The sequence below is a fragment of the Peromyscus maniculatus genome, chromosome 4, assembly GCF_049852395.1.
Source record: "Peromyscus maniculatus bairdii isolate BWxNUB_F1_BW_parent chromosome 4, HU_Pman_BW_mat_3.1, whole genome shotgun sequence".
In the NCBI taxonomy this organism is placed as follows: Eukaryota; Metazoa; Chordata; class Mammalia; order Rodentia; family Cricetidae; genus Peromyscus; species Peromyscus maniculatus.
The window spans coordinates 90,938,253-90,956,227 of record NC_134855.1 but is presented as its reverse complement, the minus strand read 5'-3'; the positions used below and the strand labels follow the sequence as shown (position 1 = coordinate 90,956,227).

The following is a 17,975-nucleotide window of genomic DNA, read 5'->3' as shown; positions in this document are numbered from 1 at the left end:
CTCTCACTGTAGTTTCTTTCCTGTCTCTAAGAAAACTTACTCTCAAAATATGACTAGTTATAAATCATTTAGGCTTTTTATTATCTATGCCATCCATAAAATCATTTTCAAAGTCCCCTGTCAGTGAAGAATGGCAGGCTGTGAAGCTAATTACAAGAATTCTAGTCATATGTAAATAGTGGAAGTACTGCTAGGGCCCAAGGATTTTCCTGGCACTGACAACATCCTAACACTGTTGCCTGTAGCTAAGAAACCCATTTGGAATACAGAGAGGGTTCCAACGCTTTGGCTACTAAGTGAAAGATAAACACTCTGTGTTTTTAAGTAAGAGACTTCTTATTACTTTGTGACCACTTGTGGTGCACTGGCTATTCTTCTAAGGACTTTGCCTGTCTTAACCTAATTTTCACAAAAAAGAAGTCTATGAGGTAGATAATATGGTCTCTATTTTACCTACAAAATCCCTGATGCACAGGGAGGGGCTTTTGTCTGTGGTCTCACTGGCAGTAAGTGGTTGAGCTAGGACACAAATGTAGCTGGTTTGGGAGCACAGGTTCTCAGGTCTCTCTGAAGACCAATCAGGAACTCTGAGTGTCATCTAGAAGACAGATTCACTTATTTTTTGGTAGCTTCTCTCTTTAACTCACACAATATGGACTATTCAGCACATACTTGTGTGCTCCAGGACTGAACATTCTTCACTAGAGACAATGTAGCTCCAGTAGTACAGATAGAGGGGAAATTAATGAACTCAGAGTGAGAAGCTTTGGACTCAGGCCTAATTTTATTAATTACCAACCAGTAAAGTACTCTTTGGCAAGTTTCTCAGCCTCCCTCAACCATTTACAGTGCCGTTCCATAATTCTCCCAGTAGAGAAAGGGACACACTCACCAAACCACTTTTCTAGGTGTGGTGGTTTGAAAGAAAATAGCCCCCAAAGGGAGTGGCACTGTTAGGAGGTGTGGTCTTGTTGGAGGAAGTGTGTCACTTTGGGGGCAGGCTTTGCGGTCTCTTTTTCTCAAGCGTCTCTCATTGTGACAGTCAGTTGACTTCCTGTTGCCCGCAAGATGTAGTACTCTCAGCTCCAGCACCCATGGCTGCCTGTATGCTGTCATGTTCCCCTTCATGATCATAAAAGACCGAACCTCTGAACTGTAAGCGAGTCCCCCTCAATTAAATGTTTTCTTTATAAGAGTTGCCATGGCCATGGTGTCTCTTCACAGCAATAGTAAACCCTCCCTAAGACAGAAGTTGGTACCAGGGACTGGAGTATTGCTATGATAGGCCTGACCATAGTTTCGTTTGGAGTGATTTGGACTTTGGTTCTTTGAGTTATAACAGCAGTAGAATGCTTTAAGCACTGCTTAATGGGCAATACCAGTAGGGGCATGGAAGACAGTGGTGCTAAGAGTTATTTGAACTGTCCAGAGGTTTCAGAGAAGAATTTTAGTATGTTGCCTAGATAACATTCTTGTGATATTTTAGTGAAGGAAGTGGCTGCATTTTGTCCTTGTCCAAAGAGTCAAGGGCTAAAGTGAAGAGTTTTGGATTCATTCCATTGGCAGAAGAAATCTCAAAACAGCCTAGTATAGACTCTGTAATATGGATATTAGTGGTAATGAAGATATATAATGAAAGGAGTAAGCTCAGCAGGGAAAAACATTTGAGGAAAAAAAGAGCACCAGAAAGCATAATGGAGCTAAGTTCATTATTCAAGGAGATAAACAGATTAAGAAAAGAAATAAAGGGAGTGGTAACGTCAGGGCAAGATCCCACCCAACTAAGTTTCCAACTTGTGAAAAGGAATTAAAAAAAGTTTAGAACTGGATGTGGTGGTGCACACCTTTAATCTCAGAACTGGGAAGGCAGAGGCTGGAAGATCTCTGAGTTTGAGGCCAGCTTGGTCAAAAGATCAAGTTCAAGGAAAGCCAAGCTTAGGCAATAAAGGAAAACAGAATGCTGGTGAAGATGAAATTAAACAAGGGGGCCGTGTTCTAGGCCTAGTAAGCAGCAGAACTTGGCAACTTTGGCCATGTGGTTCTAGCTTTAAAGATAGAAGAAATGGGTTATAGAAGTTGCTTCTGCACCTAAGAACAGCATGTATTAAGGCTGTCCCTGAATAGAGGTCTAGTAGAGAGGCCATTCTGTAAATCTGTGAAGTTGCAGCCTGGATTGCCTTTGAGTACCCAAGATGTCAGAGATGCCAGAGTCCTGGGATACCTGCCGAGAAGAGCTGCTAACAGGGAGTAGAGTCAACCCAAGAGAAAGAAGTGTGTTGTAGTTAACAAAGCTGAACACAATTGGAGAGCTGGAGAGTGTTTTGACATCAGACATGGAGATACAGAGTTTAGAGTTTGCCCAGCTGGTTTTCTGTCTTGCTTTGGTCCAGCATTTCCTCATTATGCTCCCTTCCTTGTGTTTTGGAATGGTGATGTATATCCTGTGTCATTATATGTTGAAACTATGTGGTCTGCTTTTTGATTTTCATTTTTACAGGTGGATTACAGTTAAGAGATTGCCATGCATCTCAGAAGAGACTTTGGACTTCAGATTTTTAAACATTGTTGAGAATGTGATAAACTATGGGAACTTTTGAAGTTGGACTGAATGTATTTTTTGCATTATGATATGGCTATAAGCCTTTGTGGGCCAGGGAGTGGAATGTGGTGGTTTGAAAGAAAATGGCTCCCAAAGGGAGTGGCACTATTAGGAGGTGCAACCTTGTTGAAGGAAGTGTGTCACTGTGGGGGCAGGCTTTGAGGTCTCTTTTTCTCAAGCATCTCTCAGTGTGACAGTCAGTCAACTTCCTGTTGCCCACAAGATGTAGCATTCTCAGCTCCAGCACCTGTCTGCCTTCATGATCATAAAAAACTAAACCTCCAAAACTGTAAGTGAGCCCCCCTCAATTAAATTTTTTCTTTATAAGAGTTGCCATGGTCATGGTGTCTCTTCACAGTAATAGTAAACCCTTACTAAGACAGAAGGTAAATGGAAAATTCAGGGTAAACACAGGACCTGAACTGAGATTTCTAAGGCAAAAAAGACACCACAAGACAGTAAGTTGTGAAAGGGAAGTTTAAGAAATTTAGATAGAGGGAAAAAATACACATCTGTATCATCAATAAGAACCAAAAGAAAAACAATCAAAAGCATTGAAACTAATAATGACACTGAACATAAAATTAACATGTTTTTGGAATTGCCTCTATTGTTACACAGCAATCACTGTCAGTTTGAGACTCAGGCCATATCCACCCCTCTACCCCAGTATTTTCAAGGCTTCCCCTTCTTTGGTCCAGACATTTAATTTGACATTAAACATATACCACCTGAAAGACTGTCTTTAATTTCCCATACATGGCCCATGTACAAATGTCTTCACCTAGAGACCTTCTAGAGTTTTAACCTAACAATTGAAAGCAGCTCATTATGTCTTTGTAGCCTGCTCTGGGACTCCAACCTCTCTAGCCATCTGTACATGGTTCTCTAAAATAACAGAACTTATACAACAGAATGAAAGAGAGAGAGAGAGAGAGAGAGAGAGAGAGAGAGAGAGAGAGAGAGAGAGAGAGAGAGAGACAGAGAGAGACAGAGACAGAGAGACAGATAGAGAGGGAGGAGAGAGAGACTGACTTAGAGGCTGTAGTCCAGTTAATCTAACAATGGCTGTTTGTTAACAGAAAGACCAAGAGCCCAGTAGTTGCTCAGACAAGACTGGATGTTGCAGACAATCTTCCAAATATGATGGAATCCTGAAGAAGTAGGCTCTAATGCCAGTGAAGGAATAGATGTGCTAGCAAGGTGAGCACAAAGCTTCTTTCTTCCATTTCTTTATATAGGCTTCCAGCAGCAAGTATGGCCCAGATTAAAGATGTGTCTTTCCAACTCACGATCCAGATTAAAGGTGTATGTTGTCTCATCTCAAGATCCCAGTTAAAGGCATGTGTTTTCCTGCCTCGAAGGTCCCAACTAGAAGTGTATTCACCCCACTTCAAACAAAGCAAAAAATATCCCACAGGTGTGCCCTCCATTTCTGAACTGTGGTTTATTCCAGATATAGTCAGGTTGACAACCAAGAATAGAATAGCCATCAAACCATCTGGCACAAGGCTTGTGTCAAGGCTATTATGCCAAAGAATTCAGATGTTCAGATGCCTCTGAGCTCCATGCTTCATAGTCTTAGGAACAGAGTATTCCGGATCTCACCATTAACATAGCTTTAGGACCAAAGTTCAAATGCCAGATCTTCTACGTCAGCATGCCAACCTGAGACAGCTATATAATCTCTTATGTGCCTTTATTTCTCATCCTTGCAATGCAGTAAATGATACTCAATAGCATCTTTTGACGAACATGGTATCTGGAAGATACTTAGGAGTGTGCTCTAGATCCCTTTTATGGAATCAATTCCCAGGAAACATTGCCTCCTATTGCCAATGAGACTTTCACAGTGTGGTTATTTTTATTATACTCCAGGCACAGCTACCTTTTAGAGATTCTGATGCAGGCCACATCTTCCTCCCTGGGGCTCTGCACATGCTATTCCATCTGTAGACTGTGATTGCTATCTGTAATTCATATGACATAGTCAGAATTTTTTTTCATATATTTCACAGCTTTGCTCCTAAACAGTCTTACATCAGGTCCTATCTCTGCAGAAATCTCTCACCTCGTTTTTTAGGGCAGCAAACTTCCCTCCTTCTGAGCCCTTTTAGATTTGTAACCACTACTGTTGGTGCCAAGCCACATCCTCTCCACATCAACTCCATACAGAGAAGCCTGCCCAGGGCTCTCTGTTCAGTGGCCTTGGTTTGTCCATGGGAACAATTCTTCTTTGCAAACAGACTGGCTTTAGGTCATATTAGAATGACAGACAGGTACATCCAGATGATGCAAATTTGGAGACCCATTACCTAAGATTCTAAGTCTAACAGGAAGCTACTGGGGAGTTCTAACCTGGGAGGAACATGGTTTGGCTACTGCTTTGTGGAATACAGACTGAGCAGGAGCCTACCTGAAGAGGATCTCTGAAGTTGGGCTCATTCCAGTTGGTTTATCAGGAAGGGAGAAAAATCCTACTCTTTTTTAGACATGAGGCAGGATAAGTAAACAGTGTATAAATAGACACACAGTTCATCTGCTGTATGAACATTTCACAGAGGGGATGCTTAAATGTGGGTGGCAATGAGAAGAAGATTCAGAAATGCTGATCTAGACGATGTGAGAGGCAGTAGGTGTACCTTCTTAGGACCAGCCATCCATTGCACATACACTGGCCTGGGATGGCCCCAGAAGCCTCCTGGGCCAATAGCCCCAGAACTGCCCTGTCACCTCATGTTTCCTTGGAGCTGTGCAGACACTGACTCATTCACCTTCTCAATGGGAAGATGGTCCAGTAAGATAAGATAGTCTATTTGCAAGTCAGCTTCTCTGAACACAGGTACTCCTGTTTGCAGAGTCTCTGGAAGTACAAGTGAAGGAAGGAAGTCGCAGGAGGTACACAGGGCAGCGCAGATACCTCGCACCTCAGCAGGACCTCTCAGCCCCCATGCTTCACGTTTCTCTTCCTACCAAGATTCTATCTGTTTCTTACCAGATGAATTCCTGGGCTTTCTGCAGAGTGCAAGATAAAGGTCTCATCCCCTGAAAATCCCAGGTGGGCAGGTAGTCTTTTGTTTGAACATCCCAAGTGCTTTATAAAAATCCTAATAATGCCAATAGCTGCTATTTCTTGAACACTTAGGGAGATACTATTGTAAGTCTTTAATTTACATTATTTCATTTAATACTCTCACTGTTAACCCTATTTTACAGAAATAACACCAAGGTTTAGGGGAGTGAAATTTGGGCTTTCTTGATATTATACATCTAGTAAGTACATAACAGACATCATGCAATAAACAGTCTTCTAACTCTCAGACTGTACATACACCTCACTGGATCACAATCAACGGGCACGTGCCTCTTTCCTCCATTACCTCTAATTACCAAAGACCCAGTCCTGATGCCATGAATTTTACAGTCAATTTCTTTTGTAAAACTGCAGGTTATTATTTGCCAAGACTCAGCTTTGTCATCTATAAAATAGAGACAGTAAATGTCTTCCTAATGGATCAAGACAAAAATTAGACACATCTTTTTACATACTTACCACAGCAAATGGCACATAAATACTTAGTGAAACATGTATTTACCAAGTGACTATGGAATGCCAGATCTCATGTGGGGAAAATAATAATAAAACAGCTGCCTTGGAGCCAACACACTAGGAATTTACTGTATGTTGGCTGCACTCATTCTTGGAGGACAGGGGCTATGTGTGCTTTAACAAGGATTTTCTGTGGAAATTCCTGATAGTAAGTTAATACGCAATAACATTTTGGTGAGCAATCAATAAGGCTAACAGTTCACACAATTTCAGAGATCCAAAGTGGTGGAGATTGTGTTAACATAGTGGTTGACATTTATCTAACAGTAGGTGAAATACCTTAAAATGAAGTACTAAGGAAATATCCCGAGTTTGCACACATGGAAGCCATTTCAGCTTGGCACCACCACTGCACAACTTACACCCTCATACTTGCAGCCCAAAACAGAATAACAATAGAATGACACAGAAGCAAGAATATATTTAATAATACTCAAGATGTAGGGACGAGAGGGGAGAAGTTTCAAAAGCACTCATCTTTAAGAGATAGAAATCAACTGATGCTATATGAAGACAAATAATTTATGAGCATAACTTATTTTTAACCAAAACTCATATTATTTTTAGTCAGAGATTTTAAGGAAACAACGTGTCTGAAATGAGGTAAATTTAGTTCAAGTTTCATTTTTCTTTTAGTTTCATTTTCTTTAATTGCTTAGAATCCAAAAATTTATATTATTTTTGTTATACTTGTTTATTCATTTTCACATAAATATTTATAAATATCCAGGTATATTGATGTCTGAAATAATATACATCTAAGGTTAATAATGGGAATTATAGTATGAGAATTTTAATTGCTCTCATAATCTCATAATTTTTGGCCTTATTGCAATTCTTAATAATCAACATACATTATTTTCATAAAGTGTGTTTCAGGGCTGAGAAGATGACTCATATATGCAATGTTTCTTTTACACTTCATTTTCAGGTATTTTACCTACTGTTAGATAATGTCGACCTATTATGTTAACATAAAGCACTTGCCATGCAAGCATGGGGACTGGACTTCGGGTTCCCAGAACCCATATAATATTGAGTTCTACCTGGTTTCCCAGCACTCAAAAGGCAGAGATGTGATCTAGCTAGACTAGCAGAAATGGTGAGTCCTGGGTTCAGCAAGAGACTTGCCTTAACATGAAAAATGGAGCACTCAAGGAAGACACTGGATATCAACCTCTGGCCTCCAAATGCAGGCACAGATGAATGCACCCACTCATACCCACCCATAGAAGCGCACATGCACACAGACCACAGCAATAAGTTGGTATAGCTTGGAGTAATTCAAGGAATCTACTCATTTTATATAAAAATCCAGTATTCCCCATGTTTGGCATTATCATATCCATATTACAATAGTTATTTCTTTCAATTTCAGTGAACAACTCATTGCCTGTGAACAAACTTTAATCACTGCTGACTATACTATAAAGGATAAATAAATTCTTATTGCCTTTACTTTTGGAAATGTCTTCTGCCAATCAAACTCTGAAGCTTTTGTATATATTTTAGCAAAAGAAGAGAGATTTCATAAAACTATGTCTGTGAAGTACTTTAACTCCTACTGCATTCTGTCAAAGTATGGGCTGGCATTCTAGTCTAGGAGTTAATGTTATTCACAGGGAAAATGATGCAATCTTTAAAGAAAACATAGGTATTGGTCACTGTGCTCCATCCCCTTTCAGTGCTGACCTCTCCATTGCAGCCTTTACGAATACCTATACCTCCTTGCCTTGAACTAATTTCCCTACCACAAAAGGCAACCTCATGGCATTCCAGGTAGCTCTAAATATGAATGCAGATTTCTCTTATAGTGACCTAACTAAATATGAATGCAGATTTCTCTTATAGTGACCTAACTCTATTTCCATCCATGTCTTGTTCTTACTGCCTGTCCTGTAATCCAGCTCTTCTCCTGTCCAATGCCCTTTAAACTCCTGCAAACTTCCTGTGTTTCCTGAGGTATCTCATCCTGACTTCACCATCCCCAGCTCTCCAGTGAACCTTTAAGTACAAGAGCTACCAGCTTCGAAAGTCCTGATGGTCATTCAACTCTCTCTAGTGGTCAAGGCAGTGCCTAGAGCTAAAAACGTTCTTTTGAAAACATGCCAAAGTGTTTTCAGGAATCACAAATCCAACTTATACAGCTGTCCCTTTAAATCATTCGATGAACACATCCTAAGTTGCTAGATTCTCTTACAATTGCTTCACCTATCTTGGATTTCAGTTTCCTCTTCGCCATGGCTTTTTTTTTTTTCTTGGCAAACTGGTGATCATTCTTACATTACTTTTGGGTGAAAGTGGCTGAATCTTGGGTTTTAAGGCACCTTAAGCAAAATCAGAAGCAAATGTGATGCTGTGGAATTCATGGACCATTTCATGAAATCAATTAAAGAGTGAGCCAATGGCAGGAAGAAGTTGAAGCAAAGCCTTCCAGAAGTAAGTTTCTCAGGCTGGACCCTGGAGTACTTCTCTATAACTTAACTCAGGTGACTCCTGCATACTGCCATCCTCCAATCCAAAACACTGGTTTGGGGAAAATAATTCATGTGTCCCCTCCTGGGTGAAAATTCTCTTGCTCATTTATCTAGGTGTGGCCAGGGATGGAGTTGTGAATATATGAACCTTTTGCTTATAGGTCATCCTTAGAAAAAGGGAAGTAGTTTACAAGACATCTCACAAAGTTGCTGTGGTTCCAGAAGCAAAGTAATATGCAGAGATATTAATCTATATTCATCTTATTTCCTGCCTTTCCTCCTTGACAGGCATCAAAATGGGAAGTTATTGCAGCAGGACAAGTGAGGTAAGTAGAAAAACAGAAATAACTCATCAATAGTTCTAGATCTCTCCAAATCTTAAATTCTTAGAAGGATTTCTCTAGATGATATAAAAATCTTCTTAGGGAATTTCTTTGAGACTATTAAAAGAGATAGAGAATTTTAAATGTGAAGAGTCCCAAAGAAACATAAAAGGAAGATTCTCTCAGAGTTCTTAGGGGAAAGGGAGAGAGAGGTGCAGCAACCCAGAAAGAGGGATACCCATGCCTTGCTTCCTGGCAGTCACCAAGAAAGCCATAACACCCTACAGGTGTGTGTGTGTGTGTGTGTGTGTGTGTGTGTGTGTGTGTGTGTGTGTGTGTGTGTAGCATGTGTAGGTAGATGGGTACATAGGAAATGTCACAAAGATTCCTAAGGACAAAGTATGACCTAAACACTACACTGAGAGAGTTGTGGTGGCAAAATGCTGGGTGCTACAGTGTCACTCATGTGGCCTACTACCTCCATGACCAGAAAGCTCCCTCTGCCAAAGATGTGGCATGCTATCATTCTCCCAGACCACAGTGCTGGGGAGTGGTATAGCTCTAAGAATGGTGGAGGTCAACTGCTTAACCTTCACAAGAAAAAACATTATTAAAACAGAAATTAAAGCTGTTTGTAATAAAAACATTAGGTTCTTGTTTTGTGGCTGTTCTCACTGATGGGGATGCTTATTTTCTTGGCTTGAATGAAAAAGACAGGAGCAAAATGAGACTTTAGTAGTTCTGCCTCACCACTCTGGATTTATCAAGCTAGAGAAATTGTAACAATGAAAGCCATCCCAGTCCTTAAAAATTTGTAGAAAAGTTTTTCCAATCCTGTTCTAGTTCATGACATTCATTTTCCTTATGCTATTCTCCAGGACCGATGACACAGCCTTCTGTGTGTATTCTTAGGCTGGACCCATCATCCCCTTGTCCCCTCTCTGAGATGTGCTTCAGGCAGAAGTGCCACCTTGCTTTGTCATTCAACCAGCTTGGGACTTACACTTCATAATAAATTCTGTCTTAGCTGAGCTCTTGGATTTAGCAAATGGTGATCAATTGGCAGCCATGGAGATGCTTCATCCTGAAGTAAAAATAAAAGAGGGGGAGAAAACTAAACAGTCAAGTCACCCAGACTGAGTCTAGGATTTCACTACCCTTTGCCCTCTTCATGCTTGGAATTAGAAGAACAATTACTTCTGGAAAGGAGCTAGCTCAGTGATGCAATGAATAAAGTCAGGGTGTCAGGTGACCTGGATCTATTCTTAGCCCTGTACTGTGCAGGAGTGACCTTGGGCAAGTCATTTTTCACATCCTAATCTCATTGTTTTCCACTACACAAATAAGAAAAACACCTTGTTACCTCCTTACCAAATAATGTGTATGTAAGAATTATGCACATGATGGTGATTAAGAAAACATGTTTTCTTTAGTAATCTGTCATAGTTTTTCTTAAGATATTGTGATCTTTGTGGCATTAAAGTTCTTCAAATATTCCTAAGAATTAAAATTAACATGTATTTGCAGAGATTAAAATTAGGACTAGCCCTCTGCTCATTGCATGAGTTGGCTGTTTGAAACCTGGAGCTTATGCAGGGATGCTTGGCTCAATCTGGGAGGAGGGGACTGGACCTGCCTGGACTGAGTCTACCAGGTTGATTGCAGTCCTCGGGGGAGGCTTTGCCCTGGAGGAGGTGGGAATGGGGGGTGGGCTGGGGGTAAGGGGAGTGGGGGAGGGGGGAGAACAGGGGAACCCATGGCTGATATGTAGAACTGAATGGTATTTTAAAATAAAAGAAAAAAATTCCAAAAAAAACCCCACAAAAATTAGGACTAGCTTAAGCCAAATCAGAAAGCAGACTTAACACAAAGACAGTACCTTCCACTACACATTGAATATTCTAACCTTAATTACCTGGAACTTACTTGAATGGGTAGCAAAGCCAGAATTCAAAAGCCCTGCCACTCTCCTATGGGTAAACAGTAGAGGATGCTAGAGAAGAAGCAGATCTATGGAGATGAGGACACTGTCAAGCAAGGCCAGGACTGATGCCAATTCTATAAATGATTCCACTTTCTGCAGATCTGTTAGCTTATTTTTTTTTTTTGCAAAGCTTTCCAAATGTGTGCTAGGCTTAGAAATGTGGCCAAAGTGACTGCCTTCATCTAAAAAGAGAACGGATGACCATTTTAATGAGTCTAAAAAGCCGCTCTTGCTTTTTCACTAGATCTGTACTCAAAATATTGCACTATATTTATGGCTTATCCTGCTTTAAAGTAAAATAAATTAAAACCAGGAGTATTCTCACTGGCCTACTAGGGCATAGAAAGTAGAATGCAAGCCTCGCAAGTGGGCAAAATACTAACCAGATTCTACTTAAAACTATGCCCTTGAGCAAACACATTAACCTCTCTTGAGTCCTGGTCCTTTCTGTACGAGAGGTTCAGTGCCACTTACTTTGTGCACATGATGGGCCAGCAGAGCTCGTAACCAAGGCAAGGTTTCTAAATCCTCTGTATTAGGCCCAGGATGAGCCCAATGGGAGGCAACAGGCACTTCTCACTGCCTCCCTTAGACTATCCTTTAAGGATTTTTTTCCTTTGCTAGGACATTAGGTTGCATGGACTATATGTTGGAATGGTGAAAACCCAGCTCTGCTAGTACTTACAGGGCTAAGAGCACCAAGGTGTGCTTCTTCTTGTCAGTGAACACATCAAAGCAGAAGTGTACATTTTTACACATTACCTCTAACATAGCAGTTCTCAACTTTCGGGTTGTGACCCCATTGGGGGGTTGCATATCAGATATCTTGCATATCAGATATTTACATTATGATTCATAACAGTAGCAAAATTATAGTTATGGAGTAGCAACTAAATAATTTTTTGGTTGGGGGGGGTCACTGAAACATGAAGAATTATATTAAAGGGTCGCAGCATTAGGAAGGTTTGAGAAGCATTGCTACAGTGCTTACACACAAACTATTTTCCAGGTAGGAGACAAGAGACTGTATTCTCAATGGATGGGGAAATTTTATTTAGCACCTCCAGAGGCCCAAACACATTTAAACACAATTTGTGTCAATGTTTATTTCTCTCAGAGGAGAAAGATCATTATCTATTTCCATAACAATTATTCCAAAATAATTTCTACCTTCTAGTTCAGCAATCTTATGCCATCAAAGTGCAAAAACCTTTCTTTTTCATACTTAGAAAAACTGATCTGAGACAGCCAAGGCTGTTACATAGAGAAACCCTGTCTCAAACAAAACAAAACAAACCTGAGACTCTAGACAGAGATTTGACACTTGTAGGGAGCTCTCAGAAAGCAAGAGCAGCACCAGGGTCACCTGAACATACCTAGAAGGGTGCCTTCTTTCCCACAGGTAACACCATTCATTCAGACATTTTCATTTGGACCTCAGTTGCATGAGTATCAGGCGAGGAAATTAGAATTGCTACAACAAACAGGTTACTGGGGAAGGCTTCTCCTACTAACCAGGAAGGGTCTTGTTCTCTTTGAAATATTTGTAATTTTTTTCCCCATGTTTCATAGCAGGTATCAGAGGAAAAGGCATCAAGCCTGGATGAGTGTGTGTAGATGTCCACATGGGTTCAAAGCAGAGCAACTATGGCTGAGGGCTTGTTTAACAGCACTGCTCTATTGGATGGATTTTTTTTTCAGTGCATCAATGTTGAGGTCATCTATGTCCACTGTGCTTCCTTCCCCCCAAACATGCCCTAGAGCACTCAGTGAGAAGGGAAAGCTCAGGGCAGGCATGTGAGAATTGGACCTGTCAGCTGCAACATAATGCTATTTCCTGTGCTGCTTTTTATCTATCCCCACAAGTCTGCTGCTTCTCAATTAATGTCCCAACCCGGGTGGATAACACACATGCTAAAAAGTCCTGCCAATTCCAAAATACTACCCTCAATAGCTTGTCACCTGAAAGACCAATGAAAAATGTGTTTAATTTAAGGTATATCGGTATTTAACAGTGATCTGTGACACTTTAGACAGGAGATCAGGGATGAATCTAATAAAATAGAACACAAAACAAGTCAGTTTTGATTAGGGCAGCGAAATAAGAGATGTGTGGGTTTGGAGAAGAGAAAATAAAAAGGACTTGGCTAGAAGTTGATTTCCTGCAGAGAATTTAAGAAGTTTGTCCAGCATATGAAAGTAGAGGTAGGGAGGCCCAATGAAGGAACAATTCTCCCCCTAATCACAGAGGCACTAGGGTATACTATATGTTCAAGGGTTGGGCGAGTACAGGAAATCACTAGATTATTCCATTATCATGAGATTGTTTTTACTCTTCATTAAAGGACCCGGAAACTCTAAGGAAGACACAATCCATTCCTGAGTTTTCAGCCTTTTATGTTGGTGAGGTCAGGAGGCTGTACCCACTCTACCTCCTCCCCCTACAGTAATTACTGTTTTATAGGGACACAGATTACTGCTTTGTCAGCAGTTCAGAACAGACCCTAAACACGGGGATGTTTCGTTTCCTTCCAAAGGCCAGCCTGCTGGTGCAGGCTCACATTTGCTTTCTGTGGTTTAGCATCTCTGCAAAGATCAAGCATGTCAGATGAATGGCTGCAACTTTTGTCAGCGTACAAGCTGAGACATGCTAAGAATTAAGCTGATTTAAAGTCAAATACTATGTACATCCAAAAAATATAGCTGGTGCTAAAAATGTGGCCCAGAAGAGATTATAAGCGACTCCAAACATGATCAAACTACCAACAGTGGAATCACTGCAGGTTCTTCAATATCCCTAATGATTTTTCTTGCTTCTACAATAAAGTTTTAATTTAAAATATTAAAAGCAAGGTCATCTGAAACAAAATTCAGTCTGCAATGATATGCATGAACCCAGAGCTTTAACATAACTAGGTTGTGGAGCACTGTATACCAGGTCAGAGAAAGTTGTTCCTTAGACCTCTATCAAGGATGTTAACCAACATCATGTCAAGTTCCACACTGTTCCCAGTTTCTACTTCTCTTCCTTTGCTCCACCAATTTTATATCTAGATAGAGCAGAAGACTAGGATATGAAACTCAATCCTCAGACAATCATAAGATCTATAGCACCCCATTCCCTTGGCTAAAGCATTTAGTCCAGACAGGCCATACCTGTGAATAAAGGGCTTTTCAAGAGCAATTCTTTCCTGGGACTGTTCACTTAGGACTTGGGGAAGGGAGCAGCCTTGGGTTATGGAACCAGACGGATAGGAATCTAGAGTTTGTGAAGGCACAGGGAGGGTAGGGTCTGTAACAGAAGACAGTAAGGCCAATAAGGGAAGAGAAAAGCAGATCTAAAAGAGAACCAGCAAAAATACCAAAAGACAAAGAGTTAGAAAACAGGATGGCAACTTTAGAAGCCCCTGAAAGTCAGGAGCCACCTGGAGGTAGACCAGCTTTCTCACCAGGATATTAGGACCTACCTGGTTGGGCTCAGTCATGTGAGACACAAATGCACATCCTTTGGCTTAGGATTCTTCTGCTGGACTTCTGTCCCATATAAAAAAAAATACCCTACTAATATAAAGGACAATAAACTCCAAATTTCAAAGTACCCCCCTCCCCAAAGCAGATGGAATGATGTTAAGTTCTCTGAACAAGAGATTCGAACTACATAGTTATTTAGCGGTTCTGTCTAGTTTTCAGTCTTAGAAAAGAATAATGCTGTTACACAGTAAGTTACTTCAGGGTGGTGATTTAGAGTTGCTTCAATTCCCACAGACATTTGAAGCAAAGCTGTTTGCTTCCCCTGGGCAGAAGCCAATGTATTCACTAATGATTCTGCAGAAAGCACAATTTATCAAGTCAGTGCGGTGAACCGCCAGTGAGAAAAGAACAGCCTAGGACAGACCCAGAGACTAGAGAGAGGTCCCCTCTAAAGCTTCAGCTGTAATGCATCTTAACTGGAAGCTTGCTAAGCATTTCCACAGGCTGGAGTACAGCATGGCTGCTTAAACACAGATGGCTTCAATCAGTGGGTCCCTTAAGGGGCAATCAATCCTACTGGGAATCTGAAGATGACCATTGCCTATTAGTATAAGTACTGAGATCTAAAGCACACAGAGAAGGAAAGAAGACACACGTTTGAGAGTCTTTGTTATCCTTGTTGGCTAGTATTACTAACAGCACTGATCATTAATTCCACCACTCACTATCTGCCAGGAAATCACTGAACATTTTTATTTACATGATTTCATTTATTTCTCCAACTTCCCTATGAGAGGAGAGGTAAGATTGCCTGCATTTCTCAGATGAGAAATTAAGCTCAAGAAGATGACTTACCAAAATCATGAAACTAAGGCTGGCCCAGGACTTGAAACTATGCCTAATGGGCTTATGAGTTTAACCAGTATGATCCAGTGCCAGGTTTCCCTCCAACGAGGCTGCTACCTCCTAGTTCCTGTACTATGCCTAGCAACCTGCCATTTGTTGATGCTGCCACTAGACTGCATACCCTGGAGAGAAAGGAAGATGATTATGGAGGTGTTTCTGGCTGAGGAGAAATGGGAGCTCTGGAGTCCTCAAAAGCAATGATTCCATGATGAGGGGTAATCTGATATTTGAGTCTCAGCTTTAATGCTTTCCTCCTAAATGAGGGCTAATAAATCAGAGATCTAACAGACCTTGCAGCAAGCCCTGGAAAGAGCTAAGCAATGGTTGTCGAGTCTCAGAGGTATATCTAGAAAATGCCTTCTGGTCTAGACAATAGAATTTAATATTCTCTCTCTCTCTCTCTCTCTCTCTCTCTCTCTCTCTCTCTCTCTCTCTCACACACACACACACACACACACACACACACACTTCAGTGTCCCTCTATGGTGACACAACCACAGTGACACAGTACCCCATCTGCAAGCATAAATACTAAACAAGCTTTGATACAACTGCAGCCACTGTGGAAGAAAGTCAGATGTTTGGCTGCCTGACCTGTTTCTCTCAAAGGCTCACCTCGTTATGGGTATAACTTGCCTTCCATAGCTCTATACTACAAGATCCCAGACCCTGCATTCGGTCCTTCGGTCCATCAGGACTGTGTCAGGGCCAATATCAAACTCTGTAGGAGTTAGTAAGCAGAAATGTTGATGATGAAAACAGAGAGGTTTCGCCAGGCGGTGGTGGTGCACGCCTTTAATCCCAGCACTCGGGAGGCAGAGCCAGGCGGATCTCTGTGAGTTCAAGGCCAGTCTGGGCTACCAAGTGAGTTCCAGGAAAGGTACAAAGCTACACAGGGAAACCCTGTCTCGGAAAAAAAAAAAAGAAAGAAAAAGAAAAAGAAAAACCAAAACAACAGAGAGGTTTCTTTTGCAAACACACACACTGCTCCCAGCTAGTTGTCCTTGAGTTAAAACAAGGTTTGGTTTGTGGCCTCTGGAGACAAGGACATTGTCTGCTATTGGAAGGAGGAGTGTCCAACACTTACATAGAGGAACAGAGACCGCCTTTGGAGAACTAGAGAGTTCTGAATGGAGGAGGAGATGATGATGTTGGTGATGGTTGTGATGATGACAAGGTGACAGAAGAAAACAGTGATGGTGAATGCCACCTATAAACACAAGCACAGTACAGCAACAGTTACCCTCGTTATTGCCAAGACAAACACGAAGCAGCGTCTATTCTCAATCCAACTTCCTTGCAGTATAACTGTATCGTTTAAAAATAAAAATAAAAATAAAAGCCTGAATCCTTCCCCCTCTTTGGCCCTCCAACCCTCCCAGCTTTCCTGAGCCAAGCTGGAATGAGACTGCACTGAACGGGTCAAGAAGGCTAGGGCCTGAGAGATAATGACATGAGTTCTGTAGACCGGGATGTTGGGGTGATTCCAGGGGCCACCAACGCACTTCCCAGCACCCAGCAGCCTGGCTGCAGAGCTGGAGGAACCAACTCTAGCTAGAGAGAGGACGCTAAGGTAGGAGCTTATCAGCTTTGGCCAGAACCCTACAGCCGGGGAGGCCGAGCAGGCAGCCTTTGGCTGGCAAGAAGAGGTAGGGCAGACGGCGGCCAGGAGCAAGACTCTTTTACCTGACCAGGTACAGCCGGGGTAGCGGTGGCTGCGAAGATGCCTCAGCGCTCCAGTCCAGAGTCACAGCAGTGAAGCAGCCGCTGCGCCTTCCACCGCCGAGGCCCCGCCCCCAGCCGCAAGCTCCGCCTCGCTAGCACGCGCCTACCTGACAGGCTGTTTGGGGGAGGTGTGCAATGGACTGATAGACAGCCATTCTGACCAATAGAAATGTGTAGCGGCTGCTGAGCTAGAGGATGGGAAGGCGGGCAGAGAGCCGCAGCGCCAAATTAACTGACCAAGCACTGTTCCTGGCCCGATTGCTGAACCCTCACGGCGTGGCCTGGTTGCTGGGTCGAGCATGATGGTTTCCAGGCTAGGGTCTAAGTGACCGGTGAAGGTGGCAACCTGTTCTCGGAGTCCATCCCCCTGGCTTGCTACCTTTCGTGGCGCAGGCTCGGCATTCGCGGGAAGTGATGGGGGAGGGGAGCTGGTGGCCTCAGCTTTGCCAAGGTTCCCTAGCCATAGAGACGTGGCCAGGCCTAGTGGCTCCCTGGGGTCCTCCCAGCGTCCCTTACTGCATTCTCTATTATAATCTAAAATTGGCACACACACACACACACACACACACACACACAGAGGAAAACTTAATAAACCAAACCTTTATGTTAGTTCTCCAGCAGGTCTCCGCCTAACCTTCCAGTCCCCTCCAAACTGCTCTTCCCAGAAACGACCCAAAAGTTAAATCGTTTAAACAGAAAAATGTGTCGGGGTGTTAAGCAGCCGGGGCCTTGCAAGGCAGCGAGCTTGCTTGTGTGAATCTTGTATCGCTGAAGCTCTTTGCAGTACCGTTGCATGCAGTGTTGGTAACTCGGTACAGATCTTGATACCCAGAGACACGGTTTTGTTCCAAATAAAGCTCTAACCATCGATGATTACAGC

At 42.1% G+C, this 17,975-nt stretch overlaps 1 long non-coding RNA gene and 1 pseudogene across 4 annotated transcripts in view; one reads left to right on the top strand and one right to left on the bottom strand.

Annotated features, from left to right (window-relative positions):
- Nucleotides 1-17,196, bottom strand: part of LOC121828995 (formin-1-like) — a 57,803-nt pseudogene extending 40,607 nt beyond the window's left edge. The window contains exons 1-2 of the transcript XR_013050641.1: nucleotides 17,057-17,196; nucleotides 16,458-16,580 (exon numbers count right to left, since the gene is read on the bottom strand). The product of XR_013050641.1 is annotated as a formin-1-like (transcript). The remainder of the gene's footprint in view (nucleotides 1-16,457; nucleotides 16,581-17,056) is intronic.
- Nucleotides 1-17,668, top strand: part of LOC143272960 (uncharacterized) — a 40,424-nt gene extending 22,756 nt beyond the window's left edge. The window contains exons 2-4 of one of the 3 annotated variants that reach the window (XR_013050644.1): nucleotides 3,682-3,802; nucleotides 8,975-9,012; nucleotides 15,871-17,668. This is a non-coding gene — a long non-coding RNA (uncharacterized LOC143272960). Of the gene's footprint in view, nucleotides 1-3,681; nucleotides 3,803-8,974; nucleotides 10,677-15,870 lie in introns of those variants that run through there. The other 2 variants (XR_013050643.1, XR_013050642.1) reach the window with 2 other exon arrangements.
- The last annotated feature ends 307 nt before the right edge of the window (nucleotides 17,669-17,975 follow it).